The 14,611-nt window shown below is 54.2% G+C and overlaps 1 non-coding gene across 1 annotated transcript; it reads left to right on the top strand.

The window, feature by feature from the left end:
- Positions 1–14,211: 14,211 nt before the first annotated feature.
- trnas-uga lies at positions 14,212–14,293 on the top strand. Its single transcript has one exon. It is a non-coding gene; the product is annotated as a tRNA-Ser (tRNA).
- The last annotated feature ends 318 nt before the right edge of the window (positions 14,294–14,611 follow it).

Genomic DNA, 14,611 nt, shown 5'->3' with positions numbered 1-14,611 from the left:
TGTCTCAGGTTTTTAGAGCATGAATTCATAGAATTTATCATCGAATTTACAGTGCAGAAGGAGGCCATTTGGCCCATCGAGTCTGCACCTACCGTCTGAAAGAGCGCCCAACCTAGACCCACTCCCTCACCCCATCCCCGTAACCCCACCGAACATCAATTTAGCATTGTTAATCCACCTAACCTGCACATCTTTGGACTGTGTGAGAAAACTGGAGCACCCAGAGGAAACCCACGCAGAACACCGGGGGAGAACATGCAAACTTCACACAGGCAGTCACCCAAGGCCAGAATTGAACCCGGGTCTTTGTCGCTGGGAGGCAGCAGTGCTAACTACTGTGCCACCATGCCAACCCATTGTTATACCCTTCTGGATCCAAAAATGAAATGCTGGTTTAAGATTCCAACTGATCCTACTGCTGTATTTGTGGATTTAATGATGTATGGGTGGGCAACATGTGAGAGGGAGGTCACACATTTGGTAGCTCCGACCAGGAGCCGCGCTTTTTAGGCCTCTCTGTCTGTTTATTCGGAAAACATTCTGGATCGGTGCTACAGGGTCCCCGCAATGAATTCATGCCAAAAAAAGAAGAGGAAAGGTATCAAGAAACCCGAAGTAGACAGTTGCAGGTTTTGGCAGCCCTGGTTCTCAGATGAGCTGGCTAAGAAGTTTACTATGCATTTTGAAAGGCAATGGAACTTGGTCTCGGAGAGATTGTGTAAGCCGATTGAAGCACTGGGCCCTGTCCGGGTGGAGCTTGATAAAACCGTCGAGGCGGTGAAGAAGCATGGTGAGATGTTGGAGAGTGCGGAGGACGCGCTGACGAGGCACGGTGAGCAGCTTGCGTCGTTAGAAGCCAAGGTGGTGGTGATGGCCGGTGAGAACAAGAGGTTAAAGGCAAAAGTCGATGACCTAGAAAATTGGTCAAAGAGGTAGAACCTCAGAGTTGTGGGGGTGCCGGAGGGAGTGGACATGCCGAATCCCACCAAATATATATCACAGATACTTTGGAAGGCGGCGGGCGATAGTGGTCTCTCCTCCCCCTCGGTGTTGGAAGCCTTGACCGAATGAGCCGCCTCGTGCGATTATTATTTGATTTCACAGTTTTCTGGATAAGGAGAAGGTCCTGAAGTTGGCCGAGGAGCACTGGATATGAAGTGGGAAGAAAGCCTCGAAAGGATCTATCAGCATGTGAGGGCAGAGCTGCCGAAGAAGCAGACAGCCTTCAACATGATGAAGCTGCCCTCTACAAGAAGGGAGTTCTGCTCGGGGTGGTGTACCCGGCAAGGTTGTGGGTCACATAAAAGGCCAAAGATCCTTACTTCGAGACACCGGAGGAAGCATGGACTTGGGTCAAACTGAACTGAATGTGATGTATGAGGCGGTTTCGCATTTATTCCTTTGTGGTTTTTGCGGGTGATGTGACCATCAATTCACACGACACGTGGTTGGAAGTGAACAGTGGTTTTAATAGTCTTACAACAGAGCCTGCCTGCGATGAGATGAACTGGCAGGCAGACTCACGACTGCCAAGCTTTATACTTCCAGTTAGTGGGAGGAGCCATGGGCGGAGCCATGGGCAGAGCCAAGGGTGGAGCCCAGTACAAACTCCTCATCTCCCCCTATGGGCAGAGCCGCGCAACTGCTCGTATACCGAGCTTACATAGACACAGTACATCATATATAACAGTGTGAATTACACGGACTGTGATTCACCACAGCGGGCTCGGAGGGAGGGGAGGGTGCTGGGGCTGGGGATATTCTGTTTATCATTGTTGATATTCTGTTGATAAAGTTTGTTTTTTCCATTTGTGGGGTCGAAGGGGGATTTTCTATGATGTATGGTATGTGTTTCTTGGGACTGGTCTTTGGCGCTGTGAGGCAGCAGCGCTAACTACTATGCCACCATGGGCTATGAGAAATGGCTATCCTCGGCGGGGAAAGTTTGTCGTCTTGGTGGGGGGAGCTGCCTTTCTAGCAGTGTATAATGCAGGTGAACAGGAGTGCAGTGGGGGAGGAGCCGCAGCCGTTAAACCAGTTTAGTGACGTTTAGCATGCTTTTTTTTTTAAAATAATTTTTATTGAAAGAGTTTTTCCATACAAACATTTACCCCTACTAATTTTTAAATTATTTACAACACAATCCCTCTAGGCAAATGTCCCTCCCTCGCCCGCCCTCTCGCGCGCACCAGTCCTCCCCCCCCCCCCCCAGGCAACCTTAACAAACAAGGCAGCCTACAGTTTCAGACATGAGCAGCGAGCAGACTTGCCCGCGTTACAGTCGTGCATGTCCCCCCACGACCCTTGCTGCCCCCCCTCCCCTCCCCCCCCTCCCCTCCCCTCCCCCCCCCTCCCCTCCCCTCCCCCCCTCCCTCCCCCCCCCCCCCTCCCCTCCCTCCCCCCCCTCCCTCCCTCCCCCTCCCCCCCCCCCTCCCCCCTCCCTCCCTCCCCCTCCCCCCCCCCCCGGGTTGCTGCTGCCACGACCCCGAACGTCTATCTCTGATCTAAAAAGTCAAGGAAAGGTTGCCACCGCCTGGCGAATCCCTGTACCGACCCTCTCAGGGCAAATTTGATCCTTTCTAGCTGAATATAGCTAGCCATATCGTTAATCCAAGTTTCAACGCTTGGAGGCCTCGCGTCCTTCCATTGAATTAATATCCTTCGTCGAGCCACTAGGGACGCAAAGGCCAGTATTCCGGCCTCCCTAGCCTCCTGTACCCCCGGTTCTACCCCGACCCCAAAGATCGCAAGCCCCCATCCTGGTTTGACCCTGGACCCCACCACCTTCGACACCGTCCTTGCCACCCCCTTCCAGAACCCTTCCAGCACCGGACATGCCCAGAACATATGCACATGGTTCGCTGGGCTTCCCAGACATCTGACACACCTGTCCTCACCCCCAAAGAACCGGCTCATCCTTGTCCCCGTCATGTGAGCTCTATGCAGCACCTTAAATTGAATGAGGCTCAGTCTCGCACACGAGGAGGAAGAGTTGACCTTCTCCAGTGCATCCGCCCACGTCCCGTCTTCTATCTGCTCTCCCAGCTCCCCTTCCCACTTGGCTTTCAGCTCCTCCCCTGATGCTGCTTCCGCCTCCTGCATTATCTTGTAGATGTCTGATATCTTCCCCCCTCCGACCCAGACCCCCGAGAGCACCCTATCACTCGCCCCCTTACTGGGGAGCAGGGGAAACCCCTCCACCTGCCGCCTAGCAAATGCCTTCACTTGTAAATATCTGAACATGTTTCCCGGGGGGAGCTCAAACTTCTCCTCCAGCCCTCCCAGGCTCGCAAACCTCCCCTCTATAAACAGGTCCTTCAGCTGCCGTATGCCCACCCTGTACCAGCTCTGAAATCCCCCGTCGATGTTCCCCGGGATGAATCTATGGTTCCCTCTTATTGGCGCCGCCAACAGACCTCCCATTTCCCCCCTATGTCGCCTCCACTGCCCCCATATCTTGAGGGTGGCCGCCACCACCGGGCTCGTGGTGTACCTCGTGGGGGGGAGCGGCCATGGTGCCGTTACTAGGGCCCCCAGGCTTGTGTTGCCACAGGACGCCCTCTCCATTCGTTTCCAAGCTGCCCCCCTCCCCTTCCATCATCCACTTGCGCACCATTGACACATTTGCCGCCCAGTAGTACCCCGAGAGATTGGGCAGTGCCAGCCCTCCACTGTCCCTACTCCGCTCCAAAAAGACCCTCCTCACCCTTGGGGTGCCATGCGCCCACACGTAGCTCATGATGCTACTCGTCACCTTTTTGAAGAAGGCCCTAGGGAGGAAGATGGGCAAGCACTGAAATAAAAACAAGAACCTTGGGAGGACCGTCATTTTGATTGACTGCACCCTCCCCGCCAGCGACAACGGTACCATGTCCCACCTCTTAAATTCCTCCTCCATCTGTTCCACCAGCCTGGAAAAGTTCAACTTGTGGAGGGTCCCCCAGTTCCTTGCCACCTGCACCCCTAAGTACCTAAAGCTCTTTCCTGCTCGCTTGAAGGGGAGTCTCCCAATACCCTCTCCCTGGTCCCCCGGGTGTATCACAAAAACCTCGCTTTTGCCCAAATTTAGTTTGTACCCCGAAAAGTCCCCAAACTCTGCTAATAGTTCCATTATCTCCGGCATTCCCCCTTCTGGGTCTGCCACGTACAGCAGTAGATCATCCGCATACAGCGATACTCGATGTTCCTCCCCTCCCCTAGTCAGTCCTCTCCACCCCCCTGAACCCCTCAGTGCCATCGCCAACGGTTCAATCGCCAGTGCGAAAAGTAGGGGGGATAGGGGACATCCCTGCCTGGTCCCACGGTGGAGCCCGAAATACTCCGACCTCCTCCCGTTTGTCACTACACTCGCCGTCGGGGCCGAGTAGAGCAACTTCACCCACTTAATAAACCCTTCCCCAAACCCAAACCGTTCCAACGTCTCCCACAGGTACTCCCACTCCACCCTATCGAATGCCTTCTCCGCGTCCAGCGCTACCACTATCTCAGCCTCCCCCTCCACTGCCGGCATCATAATTACATTCAGCAGTCTCCGCACGTTCGTGTTGAGCTGCCGCCCCTTCACGAACCCCGTCTGGTCCTCATGGATTACCCCTGGCACACAATCCTCTATTCTAGCTGCCAGGATCTTTGCCAGCAACTTGGCATCCACGTTCAGAAGCGAGATAGGCCTGTAGGACCCGCACTGCACGGGGTCTTTATCCCGCTTCAATATCAGGGAGATCAGAGCCTGCGACATTGTCGGGGGCAGAACCCCCCCCTCTCGCGCCTCATTAAAGGCTCGTACCAGTACCGGTCCCACCAAGTCCACATTTTTCTTATAGAATTCCACCGGGAACCCATCTGGCCCCGGCGCCTTCCCCGCTTGCATCTGACCTATTCCCTTGACTAGCTCCTCTAGCCCTATTGGCGCCCCCAGCCCTTCTACCAGCCCCTCCTGGACCCTTGGGAACCTCAATTTGTTTAGGAAGTCCTCCATTCCCCCTCTCCTCGTCGGCGGCTCAGACCGATACAACTCCTTGTAAAAATCCCTGAAGACCCCGTTCACTTCTTGCCCCTTCTGCACTACCTTCCCGCCCCTCTCCTTCACTCCCCCAATCTCCCTAGCCGCATCTCGTTTGCGAAGCTGGTGTGCCAGCATCCTGCTCGCCTTTTCCCCATACTCATAGACCGCGCCCTGTGCCCTTCTCCACTGCGTCTCTGCCTTCCTGGTGGTCAGCAGGTCGAACTTGACCTGCAGGCTGCGCCGTTCTCCCAGCAGCCCCTCCTCTGGTGCCTCCGCATATCTCCTATCCACTTCCAATAGCTCCCCCACCAGCCTCTCCCTCTCCTGCCTATCCTTTCTTTCTCTGTGCGCCCTTATGGAGATCAGCTCTCCCCTGATCACTGCCTTCAGGGCCTCCCAGACCATCCCCACCTGCACCTCACCCGTGTCATTCAAGTCCAGATAGCTCTCAATGCTCTTCCGGACCCTTTTACACACCTCGTCGTCCGCTAACAGCCCCACATCCAGCCGCCACAGCGGGCGCTGGTCCCGCGCCTCCCCCATTTCCATATCCACCCAATGCGGTGCATGATCAGAGATCGCAATGGCCGAGTACTCAGCTTCCCGTACCCTCGGGATCAGCCCCCTGCTCAACACGAAGAAATCGATTCTGGAGTACACTCTATGGACGTGGGAGAAAAAGGAATACTCCCTCGCCCTCGGCCTACCAAACCTCCATGGGTCTACTCCTCCCATCTGCTCCATGTACCCCCTCAGCACTTCTGCCGCTGCTGGCCTCCTATTGGTCCTTGAGCTCGATCTGTCTAGCCCGGGGTCCAGCACTGTGTTAAAGTCCCCCCCCATGATCAAGCCCCCTGCCTCCAGTCCCGGAATGAGGCCCAATAGGCGCCTCATAAAACCCGCGTCATCCCAGTTCGGGGCATATACGTTGACCATCACCACTTTCTCCCCCTGCAGCTTACCCTTCACCATCACATACCTACCCTCCTTATCCGCCACCACCTCCTCCGCCACGAACGACACCCTCTTTCCCACCAGAATCGCCACCCCCCGGTTCTTTGCGTCCAATCCAGAGTGGAACACCTGTCCCACCCACCCCCTTCTCAGGCGAACCTGGTCCACTACCTTCAAATGGGTCTCCTGTAACATTGCTACATCAGCCTTCAGTCCCTTCAGGTGTGAGAATACCCTTGATCTCTTGACCGGCCCATTCAACCCCCTCACGTTCCAAGTGATCAGCCGGGTCGCGGGACGACCCGCCCCCTTCCCCTGCCGATTAGCCATGTCCTGTTCCCTGCTCGCCCCGGGTCGACCCTCCCCTTCTGACCCGCTCCCCATGACGATGTCCCCCTCCCCCCACCTCTCCAGTCCTCCACTTCCCGTTTCTGGTCTTTTCAGCAGCAACCCGGTGTCCCTCCCTAACCCCCCTCCCCCCCCCCCCCAGGCTAGGACCCCTCCTAGCCGCGATGTACCCTCCATCGTACTCCCGTAAGTCAGCTGGTTCACGCTGACCCGGCTGCTCCTGCCACACTCCGACTCCCCCCGGCTCGGGGGGGGGGGCCTCCCCCCCCTTGCCACTCCTCCCTGGCCCCGCTCCAGCGCGGGAAAGGTCGCCATTGCTAGCCACGCCCCGCACTCCTCCCCTCCCCCCCTCCTCTGCCCCGCGCGCGGGAAAACAGAGGAAAGCCCGCGCTTTCGCCCTGCCACACCCCACCCCACCATCTTCAGTTCCACCCCCGTCCCCGTCCATGCCTGTAAAAGAACCCCCCCTAGGAGCCCATATCCCCGATCTGCTCTCCCCCCGTCCCACCTCCCCAACTTAACATTATAAATAACAGATAAATAACAAATAACAATGTACTTAACAGTCGCCCTCTACCAAACAGCATAAATAACCATAAATAACCATGAATAACCACAATAACAATAACTAAGGGAAGTTGGCAAAGGGGGAAAAAACATCAGAAGAAAAACCACAGCAAGAGTTCAAAATCCAAACAAAGAATTCAGCTGAAAGTACCCGAGCGGCTACGGCCGCCAAGTATCCCCTGGGTCTAATTCGAGTCCAGTTTCTCTTCCTGTACAAAGGCCCACGCCTCCTCTGGGGACTCAAAATAGTGGTGTTGGTTCCTGTAGGTGACCCACAAGCGCGCTGGCTGCAGCATTCCGAACCTGATCCGTTTTGCATGTAGCACCGCCTTCGTCCGGTTGTACCGGGCCCGCCGCTTTGCCACCTCCGCACTCCAGTCCTGGTAGACCCTCACCGTCGAATTCTCCCACTTGCTGCTCCTTTCCCTCTTGGCCCACTCCAGCACTCTCTCACGATCGCTGAGTCGCTGGAACCGCACCAGCACCGCCCTCGGGGGCTCATTTGCTCTTGGCCTCCTAGCCATGACCCTGTAGGCCTCTTCCAGCTCCAGGGGCGAAGGGACGGCCCCTGCCCCCATCAGGGAGCTCAGCATTTCTGCTACATATCCCGGGAGGTCTGACCCCTCCAGGCCTTCTGCCAGGCCCAAGATCCTCAGGTTCTTCCGCCTCATTCGGGTATCCAGCTCCTCAAAACGGCTCTGCCATTTCAGGTGGAGTGCCTCGTGCACCTCTACCTTTCCCACGAGGACCGTGGCCTCCTCCTCCCTCACAGTCATCTCCTGTTGCAGCTCCCGAATCGACGCCTCTTGGGTCGCCTGGGCTCCCATCAGCCTGGTGGTCGTCGCATTCATTGACTCCAAGAGCTCCATTTTCAGCTCCGTAAAGAAGCGCAGGAGAGCGGCCTGCTGCTCCTCCGCCCATTTCCTCCATTCCTCGGGTGCGCCACCGGCCGCCATTTTGGTCTTCTTCCCCCGCTTTTTTTTGGGAGCTGCTGTTGCTTTCTTTACCACCCCACTCCGGGTACCGACCATAAAGTTGGTCTGGTTCTCTTCAGGGAGCCTTCCCCCACCGGGATTTGTCCTTACAGCGCCGTTGGGGCCCTCCAATCGGCCCGAAAACACCTTTGCAGCAGGAGCAGCCAAACGTGCGACTTAGCTGGTCATAGCCGCAACCGGAAGTCTCACGTTTAGCATGCTGAGTGTGTGGGTTGGAGAGGGAGCTGAAATCATGGGTTTGGTTCCAGTTTGTGGATTTGGGAGGGAGTAAGGGGGCATCGGGGAGGGGTTAGCTAGCTCATGGTTGATCTCGGATTTTCTTTCTGTCTTTCTGAAGGTGGGGTTGATGGCCACCTTGGGAGAGCCTTTGACCAGTACCTCTTGAAAATTTATATAGTTGCCCCTGATGGTGTAAATTGCTGATTCCGGAAGGAGGGGGGTAGGAGACCCCAATTCAGTTGTGTACCTGGAACGTAAGCGATTAAGTGACCCAGTGAAGAGGTCGTGAGTTTTTCTCACCTAAAAACATAAAAACGGATGCGGTGTTTTTGCAGGAGACCCATTTGCAGGTGAGGGATCAGACTAGACTCTGGAGGGGGTGAGTGGGGCATGTGTTTCACATAGGCTTCAATGGAAGAACCGGTGTTCATGGAAGAATGATGTCTCTATATGCTGATTGATGGAACCATCAATTCACCAGACACGTGTTTCCGATGTGAATCTAGGCTTTAATCGACTTACTTCAGAGCCAGCCTGTTACCTGTCGACTGAACCCAGGTGACTCTGGACACGGGTATTTATACAGCTGCACTAGGGGGAGGAGTCGTGGGCGGAGCCAAGGGTGGAGCCCAGTACAAGTTCCTGAGTGCTCCCAGCGCATACGGTCCTGGTCGGGGCCCAGGACTCCGTTTTCCATGACATAGCCGAGGATGGCTAGTCTGGATGTGCGGAAAACGCATTTCTCCTTGTTGTACGTGAGGTTCAGTTTCTGTGCCGTCTGGAGAAAACAGTGGAGGTTGGTGTCGTGGTCCTGCTGGTCATAGCCGCAGATGGTGACATTGTCCAAGTACGGAAACGTGGCCCGCAGCCCGTACTGATCCACCATTCGATCCATTGCTCGTTGGAACACCGAGACCCCATTAGTGATGCCGAAAGGGACCCGGAGGAAATGGAAGAGGAGGCCATCGGCCTCGAAAGCCGTGTAGTGGCGGTCCTCCGGGTGGATTGGGAGCTGGTGGTATGCAGACTTTAGATCCACCGTGGAAAAGAGCCGGTACTGGGCGATCTGGTTTACCATGTCTGCAATCCTGGGGAGGGGATACGCGTCGAGGAGCGTAAATCTATTTTAAGTCTGACTGTAGTCGACTACCATACGGAATTTTTCGCCGGTCTTAACAACCACCACTGAGCTCTCCAGGGACTATTGCTGGCCTCTATAACCCCCTCACTGAGTAGCCTTCGGACCTCTGCTCTGACAAATACCCTATCCTGCAGGCTGTACCGCCAGCTACGAGTGGCTATGGGTTTACAGTCCTTAGTGAGATTGGCAAAGAGAGGAGGGGGGGGAATTCGCAGCGTAGCGAGGCTGCAGATCGTGAGTGGGGGCAGGGGCCCATCGAAGCTGAGGGTGAGGCTCTTGAGGTTGCATTGGAAGTCTAGGCCTTATAAGAGTGGCGCGCAGAGTTCGGGCAAAACGTAGAGTTTGAATTTCGAGTAACTAGCGCCTCGGATTGTGAGTGTCGCGGCGGTGCGCCCCTGGATCTGGACCGAGTGGGAGACTGAAGCGAGTGCGATAGTTTGCTGCGTGGGGAAAATGGGGAGCGAACAGCGTCTTACCAGGTCTGGATGTATGAAGCTCTCCGTGCTCTCGGAGTCGAAGAGGCATGGCGTTTTGTACCCGTTGATATGGACCTCTGCCATCGAGTTTCGTAGATTCTTTGGTCGTGATTGGTCCAGGGTGACCGCGCTGAGTTGCGGGTAGTCGGCGGCTCGATCAGCTGTGCTGGTGTGGCCCCGTGGTGACTGCCCTCTGAGTTCATAGTCTAATTCAATTCCTCCGCTGAGTTGTCCGAGCGCGGAGATGCCGATCGGGCCCGTGGATCGCACGTCGCGGGCAGCGAGGAAGATGGCGTCCAAGATGGCAGCCTCATGAATCGCACGTGGCCGGCCGCATGGTGGAGGTTTTCCAAGATGACGGCCGCCATGGATTGCACGTGGCTGGAGGGGCGGAGTCGGGGCATAGGCCGCAGCGTTTCGGGCCCCGCGGGGCTGCGAGTGAGGGGAGCGATTACTGCGAGTCACTGGGGAGTTGGAAGCTGGGGCCCTTTTCGCCCGCAGCTGCTGCAGGTCGCGTTGCGGGCCGGGCAGTGCTGCTGCGGGTACTGATTCTGGCCGCAGAAATGGCAGGCTTAAGCAGCATAGTGGCTGGCTGGAGCAGCATAGTGGCTGGCTGGGGCAGCATGGTGGCTGGGCGGCCGCGTAGCACAGGCCTGGGGGAGTCGCTGGTCGGGGGCCCATGATTGGGTTGCGTGGTCCGCGGGGAACGAGTTAAGGCTGCGGAAGGAGACCTCCATCGTGGTAGCAGCTTCCACAGTCGTTTCTAAGTCCTGGGCCCCCTTTTCCAGCAGTCGTTGGCGCACATAGTTAGACCTGAGGCCCGCTACAAAAACATCGCGTACCGCCAATTCCCTGTGTTCAGCCGCAGTAACCGCTTGGTAATTACAGTCATTTGACAAATTATTAAGTTCGCTTAGGAATTCGGTGAGTGATTCCGTAGGCCGCTGACGGCGAGTCGTGAACACATGGCGAGCGTCAACTTCATTAATGGGCCTTACATACATTTTTTCGAGAACTGCTAGCGCCGCAGTATATGAACTGGCCGAGTTTAGTTGCGTAGAGATTCTGTGGCTCACCCTCGCGTGCAGTAGACTTAGCTTCTGATCCTCTGTAGTTTCAGCTGTGCTCGCTTCGGCCAGGTAGGCCTTGAAGCACTGGATCCAGTGGGAGAAGATTTCTTTAGCCTCTGCATCCTGTGGGTTGAGTTCCAGGCGTCCAGGCTTGAGGGCCGATTCCATAATCGATCTTTACTGTTCTTAAGTCGATTAAATTGATGGAACTATCAATTCACCAGACACGTGTTTCCAATGTGAATCTAGGCTTTAGTCGACTTACTTCAGAGCCAGCCTGTTACCTGTCGATGAACTCGTAGTGAACCCAGGCTGACTCTGGACATGGTATTTATACAGCTGCACTAGGGGGAGGAGTTGTGGGCGGAGCCAAGGGTGGAGCCCAGTACAAGTTCCTGAGTGCTCCCAGTGCTACTCCCCCTAGTGGTAGAATAGCACTACTGCGCTTACAAAGACAGTGTGAATTAACATATATGCATCTATATTACATTCACCACACTGATAACCTGCTCTTGTATGTTACGGACCCAGTTTCCTCTATGGATGAGATTATGAAGCTACTGAGGAACTTTGGCTCCTTTTCAGACTATAGGTTAAACCTGGAAAAGAGTTAATATTTTCAGCTTTAATCCCCGGGGAGGGGAGCCAATCTGGGGGTATTGCCTTTTCGCTTTGCCAGAGTTGGCTTCCAGTATCTGGGTATCCAAGTGGCCCATGGTTAGCCTAGGCTTCATAAGTAAAATTAGAGAAGTCTGGTGGGTAGGGTGAGGTCCAATTTGCAGAGGTGGGATAGCCTCCCGAAGTCCCTGGCCGTGAGAATGCAGATCATGATAAGTATTCTGCAATGTTCTTATTTCTGTTTCAATGCCTCCCTGTTTTCCTTGCTAAATCATTTTTTTCTGAGGGTCAACAAGCCAGTGAATTCTTTCATATGGGCGGGTAAAGCACCAAGAATTCTTAAGGTGTACTTTCAGAGGAACCGGCAGTCTGGGGGGGCTTTGCGTTACCCGATTTCCTCCTGAATTATGTGGAGGGCAATGTGGAGAAGGTGCTGGGTTGGTGTAGGGAGTCGGATACCATTTTGGGGAGGGTGGAGGCATGTTTGTGTAAGGGATCGAGGCTATGAATTCTGGTGACAGCGCCGCTCCCATTCTTACCAACCAAGTATACCTCATACCTGGTGGTGATTTCTACTTCGAATATATGGAGGCAGTTCAGACATTGCAAGCTGAGTGCCATGTTATCGTTAGGGGGAGGAGGAGTTGGGGCCCATTCTAGATGAGGATATGTGGAATGAGGCCCTTTGCAGGTAAATCCCACCTCCTCCTGCACATGGCCCAACCTGATCATCTGACTAAAGCTAGGATGAGCGGGGTTTTTTACTGAGGTGCAGGATTGGTGTGAACGGTGCTCTAGTGGGTCCACTCATCACACTCACATGTTCTGCTGTGACCAGAGATGGTAAGGTTTTCGGTTTCCTTCTTTAGCACCATGTCAGCAGTTCTTAACATTGATCTGGAATCTTGTCCATTGGTGGGCGTTTTCGGGGTATCGGATTTGCCGAGGCTATAGACCAGGGTGAAGGCAGATGCTCTCGCTTTTGCCTCGCTGATAGTCTGGAGGTGAGCTCTGCTGGGATGAAGAGCTTCCACTCCGCCTAGTGCCTCGGCCTGGTTGGGTGATCTTATGGAGTTCTTATACCTGGAAAAGCTCAAGTACAGTGGTGGAGGGGTTCTACCTGAGGTGGAGGCCATTTAGCTAATACTTCAAAGAATTAATTACCATCAGCTTTTGCGGGAGGGTGAGGGTAGGGTATATTTTTGGGACTAGGGAGATTATAAGTGTGGTTCAATGTCAGTTTTGGATAATTTTGTGTTAGTAGCACAACAAATGGCCCATATAGGAGCCATTTTCTGGGCAGTATGAGTTCTGTGTGAATTTGAGATTCTGTTTGTTATCTGTGAAAAGTCTTTCATAAGATTTTTTTAAAGACAGTAATTGTGTTTACATTTACAAACTTGGTGACTATAATTATTGGGCAGCCAAGGGGCAAAGATTTCTGGTACTTTTATAAGAATGTTTTCATTAATTTCTCTTACGGGGGTCTCTAGTGGGGTTGGTGGTGGGGGTGAGATCGGGCCTCCCTTGTAGCATGGGGGGTGGTGGTCCAGAAAATCCCACAGTTACCGGGGGGGGGGGGGGGGGGGGCAGTTTGTTGCAAGGGGGAGGGAAGCCCAGTCACCAGACCTCATTATCGAGCCGCCCACTCAAAATGGCGGCCCGATAGTGGGATTTGCAATCAAAATCTGGATGGTATGGGGTTCGGGATCGCTTCTGGATTTGTGCTCCCAGCGCGAATGCAAATCAGTGCCGATTCATCTCCAGCAGGAGAGCACAGACTCCCAAATTTAGTATTCTGCCCGCTGAATCATCATTTTTTGAATTTTGAATCAGAATTGACATCAATCCCGAATAATATTTAGCGCAATTCACCCAGGAAATTTCTATTTTCGGTTCAGGGCACGTTTAACGGGTTGTCACTCTGCGGCTGTAGTGCCGAGAAACATATTGCTCTTCAACGGCGCTTTGGATTTATTTTGGCCTCGAAGAGGTTCCCTTTGCAAAAGCTGTACTTAGAGAGATTTTGTGCTGGCGAGCTGAATAACACCAGCAGGAAACACTCCTTGCAGATCGGGCCGCCATTTTGAAAAGTTTCCCCAATCTTTCCCGTCCACTTTCTGGCTCCCTTTTCTTTTTCTGATCCCCCCCCCAACACTGGGAAGGCCTGCAGCAACAACCCCTGACCTTCCCTCTACCTGGTAAGGTCACCTCTAGCCTGATGCTTAGCAGTGCCAACCAGGCACCTGGGCACCTGGCATTGCTGGCCTAGCACCCTGGCAGTGCCCCTAACAGCCTGGCAGGTGCCAGGGAGAGCCATTGTGCGATCCTGTCCTGCCCCTGACAACCCGGGGGTCTCTAATAGCCTGGGAGACCTCCCCGGGTGCCTTCCCAAGTGGTCGTCATTTAAGTGGGACATTATTAAATGGCGCACTGGCGAGGTCTCCCAGGCACATCTGTTGTATCTTGGGCGCCGGGTGAATCTGGCAAACGTATATTTAAATGAGCAGTATGGTTGATCTAAAAATGCTAATCTGGATCACACCCAGTGAGGGCGAGATCCTTGTCATGACCTCTAGTGGGATTTTGTTGACTCTCACCAGATGTTTCAAGCGTCGCAAATCTTGAGAGAGGCCTCTCACGAGATTCAATGACCCTATCCTGACACCAAGTCGGGCATGAAGAGGCTGCTGAATCGTGCCCATCGAATCTGAATCTGCATCTTTCTGAATGTGAATCTGAATGTTTTGAAATCTTAATCAGTCTGAAATTGAATTTGAATCATTCTGAATCTGAAATGTTATCATTCCAAATAACAGCTGCGGTGGCCGAGTGGTTAAGGCGTTGGACTTGAAATCCAGTGGGGTTTCCCCGCGCAGGTTCGAGCCCTGCTCGCAGTGACTGCCATTTGAAATGTTTGCTCAACTTCCCGCACAGGCTGCTGACTGGAGAATGAATCGGAATTCCGATTGTTTGTAAATAAACGGTTTTGAATGTTTAGGGGCAGCACGGTAGCATAGTGGGTAGCACAATTGCTTCACAGCTCCCGGGTCCCAGGTTCGATTCCCGACTTGGGTCACTGTCTGTGTGGAGTCTGCACGTTCTCCCCGTGTCTGCGTGGGTTTCCTCCGGGTGCTCCGGTTTCCTCCCACGGTCCAAAGATGTGCGGCCCTTAGTGACCAGAAAGGTTAAGCTGGGTTACGGGGATAGGGTAGATA

This window comes from Scyliorhinus canicula, chromosome 5, assembly GCF_902713615.1.
Source record: "Scyliorhinus canicula chromosome 5, sScyCan1.1, whole genome shotgun sequence".
In the NCBI taxonomy this organism is placed as follows: domain Eukaryota; kingdom Metazoa; phylum Chordata; class Chondrichthyes; order Carcharhiniformes; family Scyliorhinidae; genus Scyliorhinus; species Scyliorhinus canicula.
This window is presented reverse-complemented; position numbering and strand designations above follow the sequence as displayed.